Raw genomic sequence first — 21,637 nt, forward strand, 5'->3', positions numbered from 1 at the left:
CACATTTTAATGTCTCCAAAATGGGGATGTATTTTACCACCGATCATGATAACCTAAGTGGCATGATTTTTTTCTTGGTAAATAAGATAGTATGTTTTATGATTAATGACATCTTAAATTTGAGGAAATATGATATACTATTTTACAGATGAAGAAGCTAATAACCATTTGACATTTTGGGTTGTGATCCACCCACAAGGTATTACATTCTTGTGTTTGAGATATTTAAAACCTTAAATTTGAATTTTTTAAAAATAAATTACTTTAACTTTTAGCTATGGTATAAAATAAAATGCCTTTCTTCCTACAGATTTAAATTATTTTATTTTATTTCCTCTGCTTTTCAGTTTATTCACAATCTCTGTAGAAATTTGACCACTCTGTTTTCACTCCTATTTTCAGAGCAACTGGTCTGTATTTTATGTTCATAAAAGGATCTTCCAATAGTGTATGTGCATATGTGCTTCATCGCTCAGTCCAATGTTACGTACGCATGGAGAAATCACACTAAAGTACTTAATTTCTCTTGTTTCTTTGAATGGGATATATGTCCAGAGGACAATATTTTAATGTAATTACTATGTAAATGGTGGCAGAAAAAAACTCTGAGTTTTTAAATTCAAGCTTTGTCGGGTAGATCATAGTTTGTTGCCTTTGACTCATAGGAATCCAGTTGTCTTGATTACAGTGACTGGATATCAAAAGATGACTAAATGAAATGAATGACTTGTGCAATAATAATTTTAAAAACCCTTAAGTTATCATAACTGTTAGCTTTAATTAAGGGCAGAGAATCTTAGTTACAACTTGACATCAAAAAGTACAGTCAAGTCTTTAATAGATTTGTTCATTGTCTGTATTAGGTCATATATGTATATAGCTTATGGGTTAGATAATTTGAGAAAGTAAATATTTTTTCTCACTATCAACATAGTTAAAACTCTTTGAAGAGTTGTCACTTTTACATAGGAAAATATGGTGATGTAAAGAAAACTGTTTCCTAATTTAACTTAAAGCATTTTATTTGATTTGGTGGCTTCTCTTAGACCCAAATCTCAATCATCCCCCCTTATATATTCATTCCTCACTCCAGTAACACACAACTTCTTTAACACTTGAATTCTGAATAAACACATGTGGAAGAACAATAGGATAGAATTCTGATAAAACAAATTAAGCACCATTAAACCAGAGTTTTGGCATGTGTTTTGGAACAACTACAAGGAGCCATAATGTGCTCTCTAATCCAGCCAGTTGGTCTCATTTGGGGGTCATCACTGAGGAGATACTAAAGAACTGTACAGAGGCTCTTTTTAGTGTTTGAAAGAATTCATCTAGACCCATTTGTACTGAATCAAAGATAAAAACAACTCAAATTAATATTGATGATATTTTAACACATTGAAATGAGAAAAAGAGGTAAAAATGAACTCTGCCAAGTGAATGTAATTTAAATGAAATGCTTCTCAAGAAGCAATGCGATTGGCTGGATTTAGGAGGAGATAAATGTTTGATAAGTTGTGGACTTAGGTCTGGGAGAATGTAGCTTGATTCTGGGCATATGAAAAAAAATGAGAAAGGACTTCATTAGAAAATTTCGGGATATTGATCAATCTGGTGACCTGTGGGTTGGTTGGAGGAGTGGGATTATAAAGAAACTGTGTACATACTAAGCACTCATATTGAAATTATTAGAGATCAGTAGAGAATCTACCAATCCACCAGCAGTCCCTGGTGGCTCAGATGGTAAAGTGTCTGCCTGCAATGTGGAGACCTGGGTTTGATTCCTGGGTTGGGAAGATCTCCTGGAGAAGGAAATGGCAATCCACTCCAGCACTCTTGCCTGGAAAATCTCATGGACGGAGGAGCCTGACAGGCTACAGTCCATGGGGTCCCAAAGAGTTGGACACGACTGAGCAACTTCGCTTTCACTTTCAGAGAATCTACCACAAATACACTTTCCACCAGAAAAGCTGCTTTCACCCCCTTATATTTGATAACTGAAGTGTAAATGTAATTCATGGGTCTTCCTGGGTGGCACAGTGGTAAAGAATCTACGTCTCAATGCAGGAAATGCAGGAGACATGGGTTTGATCCCTGGTCAGGAAGATACCCTAGAGTAGGAAATAACAACCCACTCCGGTATTCTTGCCTGGGAAATCCCATGGACAGAGGAGCCTGGCAGGCTACAGTATATTGGATTGCAAAGAGTCAGATATGACTGAGCATGCACACATGCAAATATAATTCATAGTGAATGTTTATATATAATTAATTGTTCTTTAGTTAAATAAAAGAAGAAAACCAGGAAGAATGGATCCATAGAGAAATTAGATGTATATGGAATGGATCTGGGGCTAATGGGTGTTTTAAAAGGAATTCAAAAGGATAACATGTATCAAGACATGATACCAGAGGAGGAAAGTATTATTTAAAAGCCTAGTCACTATATATCATGCAATAATTTCAGTATTTCTGAAATGTATAAGACTGTATTAAAAATAAGTTACAAAGTTCTATGGCTTCAATGCAGGTTCATTCAGAGAACAGGAAAAAAGCCCTTTGTAAAATATGGAAACCATCTTGAGTTCAACAAATGCCAGAAAAAATTATAATTGTAAAACTGAGATGTCGACTATCGTTATTACAGTGGCTGTGTTGTTTCCAATAACAATTTGGCATTTTATTTAGTCTGTAACAATCTACAATTGAAATATAAAATAAAGATTTTTCTTTTATTTCCCTCTGAAGTTCTGTGCCAGGCTAAGCAGAACCGAATGAAACATCTGTGGATGATTAAAGCAAGCTTTCCTATGAGGTTTTGAATAGAAAGTAAACATGGATTTTATCCATAGTCAACAGCATTTACAAATGTAAAGGGAGGAAGCTACTGAGTTTTTGAAGAATGAGCTGTTAGAGAGGAAATAGAAGTATGGAACGGCAGATGGCGATAATTAGTTCCATATGGTGAAAGACTTCTATTAGAAAAAAAAATGACAGTGAGCTGTTCTGGTTGGGTGATATTTTATTGAAGCAATATTTGTGTCTTGTTTCCTATCTTTGTCTTTCTAGAATTGTCCCATCTCCAAAACCAATCAACTGTGACTAACATGTGAGGGATTGTTTGGGAGTGTACTTTGGTACTCATGAGTGAGAAAAACTCAGGTTAGGATGTTATCCAGTCTGGGGGAATGTCCCATTGGACGCCCACTCATCTCTTCTACCTGGGATTTTCAATTCTCCAATATATTACTTAACTATTTTGGGACAGTCAGAGTTCCCTCGGGGAAGGCGATGGCACCCCACTCCAGTACTCTTGCCTGGAGAATCCCATGGACGGAGGAGTCTGGTAGGCTGCAGTCCATGGGGTCGCTAGGAGTCGGACACGACTGAGCAACTTCACTTTCCCTTTTCACTTTCATGCATTGGAGAAGGAAATGGCAACCCACTCCAGTGTTCTTGCCTGGAGAATCCCAGGGACGGGGGAGCCTGGTGGGCTGCCGTCTATGGGGTCACACAGAGTCGGACATGACTAAAGTGACTTAGCAGCAGCAGCAGCAGCAGCAGCAGAGTTCCCTAAGAACCCTGGCTTTAGTGCAACTGCCTGGATTTGAATTCTGTTTCCCTTCCTCACTAGTTACCTGAACTTGGGGCAAGACCTAACCTTTCTATGCCTCAGTTTTCTTATCTGTACAGTGGAAATAGTTACAATACCAGACTTGGAGTATTGTACAACCTAATGGTACAGTTGTTGTAAGGATTAAAATTAATGTATATTAAAAATGCCCACCAAGTCATTTGGACCCCACCCTAGACCCACTGAAGCAGAATCTGTATTTTTGATCACGTATTCCTTCTCAGTAAACAATTTCTGATTATTTATCTTCACTATAGGCTGCAGTCCATGCGGTTGCTAAGAGTCGGACACGACTGAGCGACTTTACTTTCACTTTTCACTTTCATGCATTGGAGAAGGAAATGGCAACCCACTCCAGTGTTCTTGCCTGGAGAATCCCAGGGACAGAGGAGCCTAGTGGGCTGCTGTCTATGGGGTCGCACAGAGTCGGACACGACTGAGGTGACTTAGCAGCAGCATAGGCTTGTTAATATACTTAGTAACTTATGTGTACTATTGTTCTAATATAAAACATACATTTTATAAGATCTACAAGACAGATTGTTTAAAAGAGAGAGGAAAATTAAATATAAAAATTTGAGTATTTTTTTTCCCATATCCTGGTAAATTAGGATTTAGAGGTCAATGGTTTAGAATATATTAATAACATAAAGAGAGTGGTACTGACTTCAACTAGCCAAAATCTTCAGGCAGCAACAGCAACAACACAGCACACAACCCCAGAGCTTTGGTAATCAGTTTCTCCATCCCTCCAGGCTCATGCCAAGGCCAAATGTGAAATCCTGTTCCCAGTTCCCTGTGTTTTGGATTTCAACAGTATTTTTGTTTACTTTTATCCCTTTGTTCTCTGTGCTTTTTTATATCGCCAACCAACTCACTTTTTGCAGTTATGACCTTGATGGTATTCAGAATCCTCTGTTCTTAGCCACAAATGTCAGTAGCTTTCAAAAAAGATGAAATAAGCTCTTTGTTTTTAATTGTTGATAAAGGTTTCCTCACTTGCACCTTATTTCAATTTTCTTCCCAACTGGCAGCAGTTGCAGCAGCTTTCTTAGTTCTGGGTCACTGGCAACCCTGTTTGAGTTATGCTGCATCAACATGCAGAGGTGTTAATCTTCTTTTGTTCCCTCTCACAGCCTTTCTCTAGCTTCATAATTATCTGAGGTTGGTAACAACTCTTAACATACTCTGTCACCTTGAAATCAAGAGGGTTTTAGCTGAAAACTCAAAGTCTTTTAAAGATGTTGTTTCTCTCAGCTATGAATAGTGAGGGAAAATTTGAACATGACAGTCCTTAGTTGTAATGATATTTAGGCGATGGATCCCATTACTTTGCATAATGTGGGATGCTGACATTTTCTTCAAACATGTAATCCTTGTCATTGAGTGTGGGAAGGAGAGAGATTGCTACCTGAAGTAGGGGCAATACAGGATGGCACTACAGAGAAATGACATAAAGCCCCAAATAATAGCAATAATCATTTTCCATTTCCTATCATGTCATTTTTATAATTCACAGGATGTTCTCTGGTACTGTTTTCATGATTCTGAGCAGCTGCTGCAGTTCTAAGCAATGTGTAGAGCATTTCTTATATAAATGACTTACATGTTAATATTGATTATATTGAAACAAAGTAATTTGTATCATTAGAATCATATCAAAATATCACTGAATTATTTACAGATAGCTTGCATTTGAATGCTTATTCTTTACATTATTATTATCTTGAGAGAGAATTCATTGGTGCTTTATTTAATGACACCAACTTTGTGGTAAATATTCAAGAACAAGAAGATAGTAGTATACGTTGCTATTTATTAGATTCAAGAAGAGTTTTATTTAGTTTAAATATGCTATATGTACCATACACTGATTAACAAATTAAAAATGAATGCAACAAAATAATAGACATAAAAATACAAAGAATCCCATCTTTAGAGTTCTTGTAGGAACATGGTAACAGCCTAGAATTGTAAGTTCCTGCCTCCCTTCCTAAAAATCATACAAGGAGAAAGCAATATGTAAAGCATAAAATTAGCATAACATAGAGTCAAGGAGAAAGGAACACTTGGCCTGAGTGATGAGTCACCATTGAAGATATGTGGGGAAGACCATTCTAGATTGTCAAAGGTAGTGCAAAGGCTCTGGGGAAGAAATGAGATCAGGTACAAAAGAACAGAAAGATCTGTGAGGCTTGATTAAAGTGAATGAATGGGGAGTGTGTTAGGAGATGATGATGGTGATGGAGACCTAGGCAGGAGTCTGAACATGCAGGGCCTTATCCATCAAAGTAAAGAATTTAGTTATTATTACAATACAATAGACAGCCATTGGAGTATTTATAGCAACAGGGTGATAGTTTTATTTACTTTTTAAAAGATCACTTTATTATTGGGACAATTGTGAAATTTGAGTAAGGTCTGTAGATAATAAAATTATTCATGTTAATTTCCTGATTTTTAAAAAGTATACTATTTTTATAATGATATCAGAAATGATATTATATTCTTTATTGTTCAAGACATCACAACATAAAAGGCTTTGCTTATCAATATGATGAGGGAGATACAATTGAATTTTTACATTTTTTTATTATTAAATGTTAATTGTGATAAGTATACTCTTCATTCAAGAGAAAGTTATTGCTTTGAGGAAATACAGCTGAAAGTATTGAGGGGTAAAAAGGTGGAATTGTTACTGAATTGGTCACCTGGACCCATGCTGGGGTCCTAGCCTGGGCTGAGACCCCTTGTTTCTGCTGGGGAAATTCTTTTTCTGCTTGGATTTGCGAAACCAGTAACAAAACGGATGCTGAAACTGAAATAGTGTAAGCTTTATTCAATGGCCAAAGAACGGAGAAGTGGGAACTTACTGAATAGTTCTCAAGTCAACTTCTCAAACTGACACCATATATATGACACTACATATAAAAGGGGGTCAAGGTGGGAATTGGAAGCAACAGTTAGAACTGGACATGGAACAACAGACTGGTTCCAAATTGGGAAAGGAGTATGTCAAGGCTGTATATTGTCACCCTGCTTATTTAACTTACATGCAGAGTACATCATGAGAAACGCTGAGCTGGAGGAAGCACAAGCTGGAATCAAGATTGCCGGGAGAAATATCATTAACCTCAGATATGCAGATGACACCACCCTTATGGCAGAAAGTGAAGAAGAGCTAAAGATCCCCTTGATGAAAGTGAAAGAGGAGAGTGAAAAAGTTGGCTTAAAGCTCAACATTCAGAAAACTAAGATTATGGCATCTGGTCCTGTCACTTTGCAAATAGATGGGGAAACAATAGAAACAGTGAGAGACTTTATTTTGGGGGGCTCCAAAATCACTGCAGCCATGAAATTAAAAGACACTTGCTCCTTGGAAGAAAAGTTATGACCAACCTAGATAACATATTCAAAAGCAGAGACATTGCTTTGTCAACCAAGGTCCATCTAGTCAATGCTGTGGTTTTTCCAGTAGTCATGTATGGATGTGAGAGTTGGACTATAAAGAAAGCTGAGTGCCGAAGAATTGATGCTTTTTAACTGTGGTGTTGGAGAAGACTCTTGAGAGTCCTTGGACTGCAAGGAGATCCAACCAGTCCATCCTAAGGAAATCAATCCTGAGTATTCATTGGAAGGACTGATGTTGAAGCTGAAACTCCAATGCTTTAGCCATCTAATGCAAAGAACTGACTCATTGGAAAAGACCCTGATGCTGGAAAAGATTGAAGGCAGGAGGAGAAGGGGACAACAGAGGATGAGATAGTTGGATGGCATCACCGACTCGATGGACATGAGTTTGAGTTGACTCCGGGAGTTGGCAATGGATAGGGAGGCCTGGTGTGCTGCAGTCCATGGGGTCTCAAAGAGTCAGACACGACTGAGCAACTAGACTGAACTGAACTGAAAGGAATATCCATGACTTATCTCAGAACAGGGGTGTGGTTTGGACCTGCAACCAAGGCATCTTCCTTTTCAGTCCTTGTATGGGTTTCTTCAGTTGTCATGGCAACTGTCTGCTATCTCAGTGCTGGTGGGTGTGTCATACAATGACTGTTTAATGAGGTTCAAGGTCTGCTACTGCTAAGTCACTTCAGTCGTGTCTGACTCTGTGCGACCCCATAGACGGCAGCCCACCAGGCTCCCCCGCCCCTGGGATTCTCCAGGCAAGAACACTGGAGTGGGTTGCCATTTCCTTCTCCAATGCATGGAAGTGAAAAGTGAAAGTGAAGTCGCTCAGTTGTGTCTGACCCTCAGCAACCCCATGGACTGCAGCCTACCAGGCTCCTCCATCCATAGGATTTTCCAGGCAAGAGTACTAGAGTAGGGTGCCATTGCCTTCTCCGGTTCAAGGTCTACTGGAAGTCAAATGTTTTGGGCCTTGCTGGTTCTAACTAGTTCTTGTCTTTTTGCAGCTTCCTCCTGAAATGTAGATAAGAGCAATTGCTTTCCATTTGAGGGAGAGCCAGGGGTATAATTCTGGGGCAACAGCCTTGTAACGGGATATCTAAAATGCTTCAGAAAAAAAAAAAGTGTGTGTGGAGAGACAGAATGAAACACAAATGTGGTAAATGTTAACTTGGGAATTTGGGGAAAAGTTACATAGAGCTTCTTTGTGCTATTCTTGTAGTAATGTTACAACTTTTCTGTAAGTCTGAAATAATTTTTAAATAAAAAGTAAAGGAAGGAAACCAATGCTGACCTGTGTAAGGAATGATTTATATACAAGCAAATGTGGGCGCAGGGAGACTGGTAAAAGAAGTACGGCAGTGGTCTAGGAGAGCAGTGATAGTGGGTGGATTGGGACAGTAGCAATGAGAATAGAGAAAAGTGATCAGATTCAAGACATACATGGTTGATTAAATGTGGTTGGTGAAGGAAAGAAATGAATGATATATGACTTCAGGTTTCTTGGTTGAAATGATGCCCTTTTGTGAGAAGGGAAGACTAAAGTTGTTCAGAATGTAGAAAAAGTTATCCTGATTATTTGAGGTTTTGAGTTATTAGAGTTCATGGTGCCAGAACTTACAATTTACATTTTATAAAAGTTAAGTTCTTAATCTGACAAAACCAGAGGTTAAGTTCCTATAAAGAACAATTAGTTTTGCTTCATTTTGTTGGTGGCACCTTTGTCTTTGAAAGAATATACTACTTAGAAGAGGAAGCATTTGAGTGGGTTGGTTAAAAGAAAAAATCTCATCACGGCATTTGGCTAAACAACTCAGTAGTTCCTCACCATTACCAGTAAAGAACATGATACAAGGATAATTATGCAGAAAAATTCCAAGAATTATATTTAGACTATGAACATTGTATGGGCTTATTGTAATAAATTCAAACATTATGGAAATAAAAAGTACAGTTTTTCTTCTCTCCTAATTCTGTAGTGCAGAAAGTCCAATAGCAGTTGGATAGTTCTCCTTCCACACAGCTATCCCTGTAGTTCCCAACCCTCTCCATATGTATATATAACGTAATTTAACTTTTTGTATATATAAAAATAGGGTTGTATTAGTTATTTCTTGCTTTGTATAAGATTCCCACCCCCTCCCCAAATGTAGCAACTGTAAAAAACAAACATAATTTCGAAGATTCTATGAGTCAAGAATCTGGGTGTGGCTTAGCAGGATCCTCTGCTTCCAGGTCTCTTTTGAGGCAATTAGGTTGCTGGCTGGGGCCGTGGTATCAGATGAAGGCTCACCTGGGAAGAATATGCTTCCAGATCACTCATGTGGCTGTTGGACGAACGCCTTAGTTACCTGTTTGTTGGAGACTTCCCTTGGTTCTTTGCCACAGGGATCTGTCTATGGGAGCAGCTCACAGTATGGCTTCACATTATTGCCAGCATTTGGGGTTTTTCTTATTCAAGGTTTTGGTCATTTTTGAGGCTCCAAAATCACTGCAGATGGTGATTGCAGCCATGAAATTAAAAGATGCTTACTCCTTGGAAGGAAAGTTATGACCAACCTAGATAGCATATTCAAAAGCAGAGACATTACTTTGCCAACAAAGGTTTGTCTAGTCAAGGCTTTTTTTCCAGTGGTCATGTATGGATGTGAGAGTTGGACTGTGAAGAAACCTGAGTGCCGAAGAATTGATGCTTTTGAACTGTGGTGTTGGGGAAGACTCTTGAGAGTCCCTTGGACTACAAGTAGATCCAACCAGTCCATTCTAAAGATCAGTCCTGGGTGTTCTTTGGAAGGACTGATGCTAAAGCTGAAACTCCAATACTTTGGCCACCTCATGCGAAGAGTTGACTCATTGGAAAAGACTGATGCTGGGAGGGATTGGGGGCAGGAGGAGAAGGGACGACAGAGGATGAGATGGCTGGATGGCATCACCGACTCAATGGACATGAGTTTGGGTGAACTCCAGGAGTTGGTGATGGACAGGGAGGTCTGGCGTGCTGCGATTCATGGGGTCGCAAAGAGTCAGACACGACTGAGCAACTGAACTGAACTGAAGAGGTATTTAGTGTTATCTTATTTTTCATTTGTGTTTACCTTATATAGGGTATGGAACATATTTTCATATGTTTATTTGCCATCTGTATATCCTCATCTTCTTTGAGGTGTCTGTTAAAATCTTTGGCACATTTTTAAAATCAGGTCATTTGTTTTCTTATGGTTGAGTTTTTAAGAGTACTCCAATATTTGGATAATAATCCTTTATGAAATGTATTTTTTGGCTATTATTTTCTCCTAGTTTGTGGCTTGCATTATACATCTGTTACTGTCTTTTACAGAGCAGAGTTTTTCATTGTAATGAAGCCTAGCATATCCATTATTTCTTTCATGGATTGTGTCTTTGGTATTGTATCTAAAAAGGCATCAGTGTTCCTAAGGTCATTTAGGTTTTATTCTATGCTATTTTCTAGGAGTTTTATAGTTTTGTGTTTTACATTTAGGTCTATGATCAATTTTGAGTTAATTTTTCTGAAGAATGTGAGCTTTGTTTCTTGATTCATCTTTTTTTGCAAATGGATGTCCAGTTATTCCAGTACCATTTGCTGAAGAGACTATCTTTGCTCTGTTACTTTTGTATCTTTGTCAAAGATCAGCTGACTATCTTTATGTGGGTCTATTTCAGGCTCTCTATTCTGTCCATTGATATACCTATTCTTTTTCCAATACTAAAATGTCTTGGTTAATGTAGCTTTTATAGTAGGTCTTGAAGTCAGGTAATAGCATCCTCTAACTTTGTTGTCCTTTTTCAATATTATGTTGTTTATTATAGGTCTTTTTGCTTCTCCACAAAACTTTAGAATCAGTTTGTCTATCCAGAAAAAAAAATAACTTAGGATTTTGATTGAGATTACATTGAATCTATAGGTCAAGTATAGACATTGTAACAATAATCAGTTTTCCTATCTATGAACATGAACTATCTTCCCATTTTACTTCTTCTTTGATTCTGAGTATAAACATTTCTATAGGATGATTCTTAGGAATGTAGTTAAAGGTATGAATATTTGAAAATTTTATAACTGTCACCAAATTTCCTTCCCAAAAAATTGTACAAGTTTCAAATTGTTTTAAGCATTTAAGAGATCGCCCTTTATCCAGACACTCAACTGTGTTGGATGATAATAATTAAAAATTTTTTAATCTGTTAACTAAAATTTCATTTTAATTCCATTTGTCTCATTACTGTTGAAATTGTGTAAATTTTAATATGCTCATTTGCCATTTGTACATCATCTTTCCTAATTTCCTATTTGTTGTTTTTGAATTTTGTTCACGATTTATTTTATTAAATAAATAAAAAGTAGTTTATTATACTCTTTTTATTCTGTGCCCTGGAACACTATATAACAAGGCTTATTAGAACTGAGACTTCAAGTAAGTTGTACTCCCTGGCCAGTCCATGCCCTTACTCAGCTTTACTTATTTTTTTCATCTGTATTAGTTTCCTATTGCTGGTGTAATAATTTAGCACACATTTAGCAGCTGGAACAATACAGATTTCTTCTCTTATAGTTGTGGAGATCAGAAGTCCTAAAATCAATACGTTAGGACTGGTTCCTTCTAGAGGTTCTCAGGAAGAATCTATTTCCTTGATTTTGCAGCTCTGAAGGGCTGCCTCTATTTTTTGGGTCTTGGGTCTTGGCCCTTGGCCCTTTCTTCCATCTTGAAACTCACAGAACTCACAGGGTAGCCTATTCAAATCTGTCTGACTTTAACCCTCCTGCATTCCTCTTATCGGAGAAGGCGATGGCACCCCACTCCAGTACTCTTGCCTGGAAAATCCCATGGAAGGAGAAGCCTGGTAGGCTGCAGTCCATGGGGTTGCGAAGAGTCAGACACGACTGAGCGATTTCCCTTTCACTTTTCACTTTCATGCATTGGAGAAGGACATGGCAACCACTCCAGTGTTCTTGCCTGGAGAATCCCAGGGACGGGGGAACCTGGTAGGCTGCTGTTTATGGGGTCACACAGAGTCGGACACGACTGAAGTGACTTAGCAGCAGCAGCATTCCTCTTATAAGAACCTCTGTGGTTACAACAGATCCACCTAGATATCCAGGAGAATTATCCCAGTTCAAGGTTCTTAATCATATCTGCAAAGTCCCTTTTGTCATGTGAAGAAACATAATCACTTGTTTTGGGAGATTAGGATGTGGGCACCTTTGGAGTGGGGAAGAAGGGTTTTATTATTCAACCTACATACTGTGTAACATATGATATTTTACTTCAGTCAATTCAGCTCGGTTCAGTAACTCAGTCATGTCTGACTCTTTGAGACCCAATGGACTGCAGCATGCCAGGTTTCCCTGTCTTTCACCCACTCCCGGAGCTTGCTCAAACTCATGTCCATCGAGTTGGTGATGCCATCCAACCGTCTCATCCTCTGTCATCCTCTTCTCCTCCTGTCTTCAATCTTTCCCAGCATCAGGGTCTTTTCCAATGAGTCAGTTCTTTGCATCAGGTGGCCAAAGTATTGGAGTTTCAGCTTCAGCATCAGTCCTTCCAATGAATATTCAGGGTTGATTTCCTTTAGGATCGACTGGTTGGATCTCCTTGCAGTCCAAGGGACTCTCAAGAGTCTTCTCCAACATCACAGTTCAAAAGCATCAGTTCTTCGGCACTTAGCTTTATTTATGGTCCAGCTCTTAAATCCTTTGACTAGATAGACCTGTGTTGGCAAAATAATGTCTCTGTTTTTTAATATGTTGTCTAGGTTGGTCATAATTTTCTTCCAAGGAGCAAGCGTCTTTCAATTTCATGGCTGCAGTCAGCATCTGCAGTGATTTTGGAGCCCCCCACCCCCACCCCCGGCCAAATAAAGTCTCTCACTGTTTCCATTGTTTCCTCATCTATTTGCCATGAAGTGATGGGACTGGATGCCAGGATCTTAGATTTTTGAGTGTTGAATTTTAAGCCAACTTTATCACTCTCCTCTTTCAATTTCATCAGGAGGCTTTTAGTTTCTCCTCACTTTCTGCCTTAAGGGTGGTATCATCTGCATATCTGAGGTTATTAATATTTCTCCTGGAAATCTTGATTCCAGCTTGTGCTTCATCCAGCCCAGCATTTGGCATGATGTACTCTGCATATAAGTTAAATAAGCAGGGTGACAGTATACAGCCTTGACGTACTCCTTTCCCAATTTGTCCATTATTCCATGTCCGGTTCTAACTGTTGCTTCTTGACCTGCATACAGGTTTCTTAGGAAGCAGGTAAGGTGGTCTGGTAGTCTCATCTCTTTAAGAATTTTCCAGTTTGTCATGATACACACAGTTAAAGGCTTTGGCGTAGTCCATAAACCAGAAGTTGATGTTTTTCTGGAACTCTCTTGCTTTTTTGATGATCCAGCAGATGTTGGCAATTTGATCTCTGGTTCCTCTGCCTTGTCTAAAACCAGCTTGAACATCTGGAAGTTCTCAGTTTATGTACTGTTGGAGCCTGGCTTGGAGAATTTTGAGCATTACTTTACTAGTGTGTGAGATGAGTGCAATTGTGTGGTAGTTTGAACATTCTTTGGCATTGCCCTTCTTTGGGATTGGAATGAAAACTGACCTTTTCCCATTCTGTGGCCACTGCTGAGTATTCCAAATTTGCTGGCATATTGAGTGCAGCACTTTAACAGGATCATCTTTTAGGATTTGAAATAGCTCAACTGGAATTCTATCACCTCCACTAGCTTTGTTTGTAGTGATGCTTCCTAAAGCCCACTTGATTTCACATTCCAGGATGTCTGGCTCTAGGTGCATGATCACACCATTGTGGTTATCTGGGTCATGAAGATCTTTTTTGTATAGTTCTTCTGTGTATTCTTGCCACCTCTTCTTAATATCTTCTGCTTCTGTTAGGTCCCTACCATTTGTCCTTTATTGAGCCCATCTTTGCATGAAATGTTCCCTGGTATCTCTACTTTTCTTGAAGAGATCTTTAGTCTTTCCCATTCTATTGTTTTCCTCTATTTCTTTGCATTGATTGCTGAGGAAGGCTTTCTTAATTTGGCTGATTTTATCTTTAGTTTAATGTGTTCATCTAACTTTAGTTCACCTTTAACTAAAGGCTTTATCAGATTCAGGTTGAGTTTAATAATTTTGACAAAGATTTCTTATAACTGGGCTTCCCTTGTGGCTCAGCTGGTAAAGAATCCACCTGCAATGCAGGAGACCTGGGTTCGATCCCTGGGTTGGGAAGATGCCCTGGAGAAGGGAAAGGCTACCCATTCCAATATTCTGGCCTAGAGAATTCCGTGGACTGTTTAGTCCATGGGGTCACAAAGAGTTTGACACGAATGAGCATCTTTCACTTTCACTTCTCTTATAACTGGTGCTGCATACTTCTTATAATATCAAAAGGCTGTAATGTTTGGTTGTTTTTCTTCATGTTATATTATCAGTGGGCTCAGGTGCTTTCAGTCTAATCCATCCATTATAAGGTTCTGCATTACTCTTACCTAATGGTGTTAGCAGTCATCCATGATCACTGCCTAGATCCATTATTTCATTAGATGTTGTGAAGTGGGGAGTTTCAATTTTATAAATTCTTAATATCAACTAAATGATTACCCTGAGATAGATTTCATAGAGAAGGGCAGGATACATTCTGGAGTCTCTTATTTGTAGTTTTTTCAAAATAAGTTGGTGTTCTAGAAATCTCTAGAAGTAATCATTTTGAATGTGTTATTAAAATGCATATATTTTAATGTTTGTGTCTCAGTCTATTGTATTCCTGACTTTTCAGTGTTCACAAAGTCTGTCCCATATTTGGCCATCGGAGGTCCTCTGTACTGATCCTTGGTCCTTTTCACGTGACCCTTATAGTCTTGTTTTCTGGGACAAGTTATCAGACTTACATTGTACAAACTTACATTGTACAACTCTTGCTCCTGATCTGGACTCTGTTACTTCTCCAAGAAGTTCTGGGTTTTATTAATGGGAACCATCATTAGTTTCTAAATAGTCTATAATTTTATTCTTAGGTGTTGAGTTATTCAGAAGAGTGTTTTTAAATTTCTAGGTAGTTAGTTTTTGGTTTTGTTATTAATTTCTTTATTTCCCTGAAGCAGAGAATATTACTGTATGATTTTCTTTAAAACTTTCCATTGGATTAATTAAAAAATGTTTTATGAGCATTTGAAAAGAACTCTGTGGAGTTACTGAATCGATTCTTATATTGTATTCACAAACATCCCTTATCTGTAAGTTTTAAGGGAGCTGTGTTAAAAACAACAAGCTATTATAGAGGTTTGTCAATTATTTCCTTTCTGAAAGCATTTCCGTTTACTTTAAAGGGCTGTGATTTAGAATGTAAGATTAGGGTCTAGGGAGAAAATCTAATTTTCATCTGTAAAATGGGTAATTTGAAACAGTATAAAATTAAGTTTTCTTCTCTTTATCAAGGATTAAGTTCCACAGAGAACAAATGTAGATTTTTACTTCTGTAAAAAAGTACTTGGATTTTGTTGGTAGCTCCTGGAGGAGTTGAAAATGTCATGTTTTGGGAGCTGTTGTGCTAATTAGTATATGCAGTAATTTAATCATACAGTGAAATGCAAACTGTTGAGCAGATAAATAAATGAGAAATTACTGGATAGAGGACAACATAATTTTTGTCAGCTGCACATATTTTCTTTTAATACTGCTTCTTGGTAACCTGTTAGCCTGAAGAAAACAAAGATCTGTGTAGAATATAAGTACAATGCAGATACCCACGGACTGTGCCTTTTCCTTCCCTGGAATGCTGTGAAATTATAAATGTTTGCATTAAGAAGGCCCAGCATATTACCTGCGGAGAAGGCAATGGCACCCTACTCTAGTACTCTTGCCTGGAAAATCCCATGGATGGAGGAGCCTGGTAGGCTGCAGTCCATGGGGTCACAAAGAATCAGACACGACTGAGCAACTTCACTTTTACTTTTCACTTTCATGCTTTGGAGAAGGAAATGGCAACCCACTGCAGTGTTCTTGCCTGGAGAATCCCAGGGATGGGGGAATCTGGTAGGCTGCCGTCTGTGGGGTCTCACAGAGTCAGGCATGACTGAAGTGGCTTAGCAGCAGCAGCAGCATATTACCTGAACACCCCATGGGAGGCCCAGCCTCACTTGCTCTGGGATGGCATCTGTGACAGGCAATGTTCACATGAAACTTCAATACACTAGGTTGTGGCCTAATCAAGAGAGCCATTCATCTACAAGTCTCCTTCCATTTCAGCTGTTTAAAAATACAATTTCACACATTCTTTCATTTTGTTAATGAAATGCTATGCTTCAAACCAAGGGGCTTGCCTGCCAGGTGGAGCTATAATTATGCCTGGGCAGTCTGCAGCTGTGCTTAGTTATAAAGCTTTAACTAAAGAAAATAGAATTCAAGTTGCTTTTCTGCATCTCATAATGTTTCCCCCAAATCAGTACATTTATATGACAGTTAAATATTTTCTAAAGAGACTACTGGCATTCAAAAGTATATATTTTTTTCCATTTGGCCAGGACATTGAAAACCTGGTACTTAAGATGACCTATTTTTTGGTTATCTTTCAGCAAAACTAACCCTAAAATGATTGTTTTGTTTGCTTAGAAACAGCATAATACACCTCTTTCTTGACTCCTTTTTACTTCCCACCCACTACCCCTAGTCTATTGGCAAATATGCTGGTGCTGATTTTGAAAAACATCTAGGATCCAGCCACTTTGAACCCTATGACAGCCACAGCCTGAGTCCAGGCTGTATCACTTCTTGGCAAGACTGCCACCAAAGCTGTAGATACAGGCTCCTGCTTCCCTTCCATGATGTGTTCTACACCCACCCACCTGATCTCTTGAAAAGATAGATTGGGTTATGCTTCTGCTCTGTTCAAGACCTCTTTTGGTATCTTCTCACTTGGAATAAATCTAAAGTTGTTGCTGTGGCCTACCATGCTGTACCTGATAGGGACCCCTCTTGCTCTCTGCTCTCATCTCCTGTCACTCTTGTCATTGGTGCTTCCATCCCAGTTGTACTAGCCTCCTTGCTGGTCATAAACACAGTGAGCATGATACTATCTCAGGGCTTTTGCACTGATTATCTCTACTGCTTGGAATATCTTTCCACACGTATATATGTAGGGTTTGTTCCCTTCATTCAGATCTCTGCATAAGTTTACCATATCAGAGAGGCTTTCCTCCCTAAAATCTTACCCTCCTGCTTACTGTCTTTTTCCTTTCCTAGGCTTATTTATTCTTTTCTTAACTCTTACCAGCATGATAACATGTCTCTAGTTATGCAAATAAAAAATGCAAGAGAGCCCATATTTTTTTTTTCATTCATGTGTTGTGTTCCTGTGACTAGAAAAGTGCCAGTTACATTAATGCCAAATCAGGAATTATTGGATGAATACACAAAGATCAGTGCCTACTGAATCTCCTGAAGTTGAACTGGGTGCCCTCCTGCCAGGAAAGTCCCAGCCCAAATCATAATTTGATAAAGTTGGATATAGCAACCCATAGCCACTTCTGTTTGGCACTGCAATCTTACTGTGTACAAATGGCCTATTGACTGTGTCACCCTTTTTTTCTTTTCACAATGACTTACCATTTACAAGCCTTTTCCCACATATTATCTCATTGAATTGTCATTTTTCAAATTTTAGTGGTGAGAAGATGTAGATGCAATATGACAGAGTTGGGATTGAAACCCAGGTGTTTTAAGCTCAGTGGACTTTTCTTGCCCAAACAAATAAAATTATATTCAGGCCCTTTTTATAAGGATAGCCTTCTCAGAATTTTAAGGAAATTGATACACTTTTAAAGAAGAATTACTTTAGGCATTAAAACACTGCTGTTGGGACTTGAAGTGGCTCTAGTTATTTGAAACCATCTTCAGCAAGAAGTAAGGTAGGAAGAATATATTCTAAGGATAGGTTGAATTTGCTCACAGCATGGCAGCTAGTTCCACATGGGGCATATTGGAGGTCAGACAAAAGCTGCAGATCTCTTAAGGCCTGGACTATGATTTTTTGTTTTTTATGTCACTTCTACCACATCTGGATTGATCCTGTGATCACAGGGTCACAGGGCCAGTCTACATTTCAGGAGAAGAGAATAAACTCCACCTCCTGACTGGAAAGTAGAAAGATTACCATTGCAAAAGATGTGTTTTGGCCATTTGTCAGAACACGACCTACTTCCAGATGTCATCCTGAAAAACTCTTAATTTTGTTACCAGTAAAGAATCGAGAGCTTTCAAAGACAATGATGATAATTACCCTTTCGAAAAACTATAGATTTTCTTTGGTGTACTGGTTATTGAAGAAAAGTTTCACCTCTGAATAGTCCTATCCTCACTGGATCTGCCATTAGATCCAAGAGATTTATTGTCCCCATTGATTGTGACAGCATTGATAACACCTTCAAAAGTAAGAACAAAAACTTTATTATGGAATCTCATTGAGTTCTCTGTATTTCAACTATGTAGCCCCTCTTTGTATTTTGCAACAGGGAATAATGAAGCTGACATAGTATTTGTCACAGGGAAGCTTGGATAAGACAATGTAGACCAATCATCGCAATGCAATTCTATTGGCAAAATAAAATTTGAGGTAATATTTTAATCTTGTAGTCTTTCAAAGTAAAAAAAAAAATACAAGTATATGGATGGCTTTAAATTACTGTTCCTTAACATTTATTTAGATATACTTCTACCATAGTAGTCCTCCCTGGTGGTTCAGACAGTAAAGCGTCTGCCTGCAGTGCAGGAGACCCAGGTTCGATCCCTGGGTTGGGAAGATCCCCTGGAGAAGGAAATGGCAACCCACTCCAGTACTCTTGCCTGGAAAATTCCATGGACTGAGAGGTTCCTCAGAGCCTGGTAGGCTACAGTCCATGGGGTCGCAAAGAGTCGGACACGACTGAGCAATCTACTATAGTACTAGGTACATGGTGGGGCACTGAATAAATATTTGCAAATGTTGGATATTATAACAACTTCAAAATCAGTTTTGTCCTAGAAATTTCTTATGAGAAAGAAAGGAAGTCTCATTAACTCTAACTGTAGATTCTTACCAGGTGTTACTATTTTACAGACATATGTAAACTATATGTATATAGTATACCTAGTCATTGTTTTAACTTTCACTTTATCACTATCATTTTCAATTTTGTGACATTTTGGTCTCATGTTTTAATTTCCTACCCTATTCTGTGTTCCCCAACTCACCCTCTGGTGCTTGGCAGGACAGTCTGTCTGGAATTGCTGAGTTAACAACTTCCTCTGCTGTGATCATGTAATTCTAATCTTTGCCTTCACGAGAGGACTTTTGTGAATTCTAAGCCCATATGCTGCATATTCCCACTTTGCCTCTGAAGTAAGTTCCAGACATGTGACAAATGTGGTCAAACTATTTACAACAAATGTCCACAGGAGCATTCATACTCTGTGACTGGGAAACTAGGGTTGATTCACAAAGTTTCTGTTTGACTTGACTGTCATAAACAATGAGATCACGAAAGTAAATACACCACATCTGGTTCTCTGGATCCTTGCTTGCATGGATATTTCTGGGAAGGAAAAAGCCATGTGGATCAGGCAGCATCATATTGTCCACATAATTAACAATATTTTCTAAGAAGTAAAGATTTGTGGGCGGGGGTGATTCTGAGTAACTGTCACTCTCATAGTAAGAAAGCAGTCACTGTGTTTCAGTCAACACTATTGTATGGACAAATCAAAGCATTTGGATGGTTTGGTATGCCATGGAAATACTTGTGGTAGAAGCAAACTTAAACTAAGTTCACAGGTTACAGTCTTGGCTTAGTGCAAGAAAACAGTTGGCTAGCTGCCCTGAATGTATAGCTCTCTTGTGTTTTTTTTTTCTCTTTTTAAGAGGTATTTTCTTAAGATGCTCTTTAGTTAAAAGAGCTTGTCCACATTCAGATGTTTTTTCAGTTACTTAATTTTGTAATAAACAAATTAGGTACAAATAACTTCATAATAAATAAATTAGGTACAAAAATGCCAACTTGATTATATCCTCAAGAATTAACCAAACACTCAAATAGATAAAACTGCTGATAATTGTTAGCCATGAAGATGTATTTCAGTTAGAGGTAAAAACAAATAAATTCTCCTAATGGTCCAGAATATTTGTTAAAATATATGTTTTTCTTGAAGTGTGTTTGTATTAGGTATAACCTATATTTGTTGACTCTTTAGCATATTATTTGCGCTTCAAATGCTTTTTCTCTCCTTATAATGCACAGTAATAAAAAGTATTATTATATTTGGAGGTATGTTGGCAAGGGAAACTGGTAGAGTTAATCCAATAACTTAAAGCTTCTTGGAGAAAAGATGCTATAGAAACGCAAGTATTATTATTACTGTGTGGAGCTGGACACCCTGCCTGCTGTTTATGAAAGTTGGCCATTTAAGAAGAACTGAAGAATTGGCATAGCTGGAATTGAAGGTGTTTCAAAGTTTTTTTATGTAATTTTTTTTTAACTAAGAAATGAGCACGTGTTGATCTTCAGTGAAATAAAGCCACCTTAAAGTTTTTATCTGGGTCCAATTTAAATACTATCTTAAAAGAAGCTGCTGCTGCTGCTGCTAAGTCGCTTCAGTCATGTCCGACTCTGTGCGACCCCATAGATGGCAGCCCACCAGCCTCCCCCGTCCCTGGGATTCTCCAGGCAAGAACACCGGAGTGGGTAAAAGAAGAACTGAGGTAATCACTTGGCCACCTCATGTGTAAAAGTTAAACATGTAGTAGAAAACATTTTTTTAATTAAAAAAATGGTTTGCTTAGATTTCTTGTTACTACTCTCCACTTCTAAATATGATGCTATCAATGATTATTCTCCAGATATAACATGAAAGTGAAAAATCCAATTCTTGGAGGTACTAGTAGTCAAATTGGAAATATGATTCTTTAAAATATAATTTGTAAAGCACTGACCCTTGAGATTTAGATGAAAGAGAATCCAGGATGCACAGAATGACATATAGTTTTACATTGATAACTGAACGGTTGTGAATGAGAATTGTCAGAGTGTGTCAGTACTGGGGAGGCAGTAAGTGTAGAGGAGAGAGCGTCATCTCTGAAGTTAGCTTGGCTTGAATTTAAATTTTGGCTTACTAGTCATGTGACCTTAAAAAAAATCATGAATCTCTCCAAGCTTCAGTTTCTCCATCTATATATTGGGATGGTAAAATCAAAACAACATTAGTGCTTTACACATAGATGAGTTCTCAGAAATGGAGGCCAACATACCAACTAAGTGTTGCCATCATCCTAATTAAACTTGACCTAGGCGGTGGGGACACAGGTAAAACTGTACAGGAAGAGGAGCATCCAGGAGCCAATATTTTTTATGTTTTTTTTTTTTTTGACTAAGAAAGGAGAACATGTTGATCTTCAGTGAAAGAAAGCCACCTTAAAGTTTTTATCTGGGTCCAGTTTAAATACCATCTTAAAAGAAGAACTGAGGTAGTCACTTTGGCAACCTCATGCGAGGAGTTGACTCATTGGAAAAGACTCTGATGCTGGGAGGGATTGGGGGCAGGAGGAGAAGGGG

The 21,637-nt window shown here is 38.3% G+C and overlaps 1 long non-coding RNA gene across 2 annotated transcripts in view; it reads left to right on the forward strand.

Annotated features, from left to right (window-relative positions):
- Positions 1-21,637, forward strand: part of LOC112580259 — a 221,666-nt gene that overhangs the window by 109,596 nt on the left and 90,433 nt on the right. The window lies entirely within an intron of this gene.

This window comes from Bubalus bubalis, chromosome 18 (assembly GCF_019923935.1).
Source record: "Bubalus bubalis isolate 160015118507 breed Murrah chromosome 18, NDDB_SH_1, whole genome shotgun sequence".
In the NCBI taxonomy this organism is placed as follows: Eukaryota; Metazoa; Chordata; class Mammalia; order Artiodactyla; family Bovidae; genus Bubalus; species Bubalus bubalis.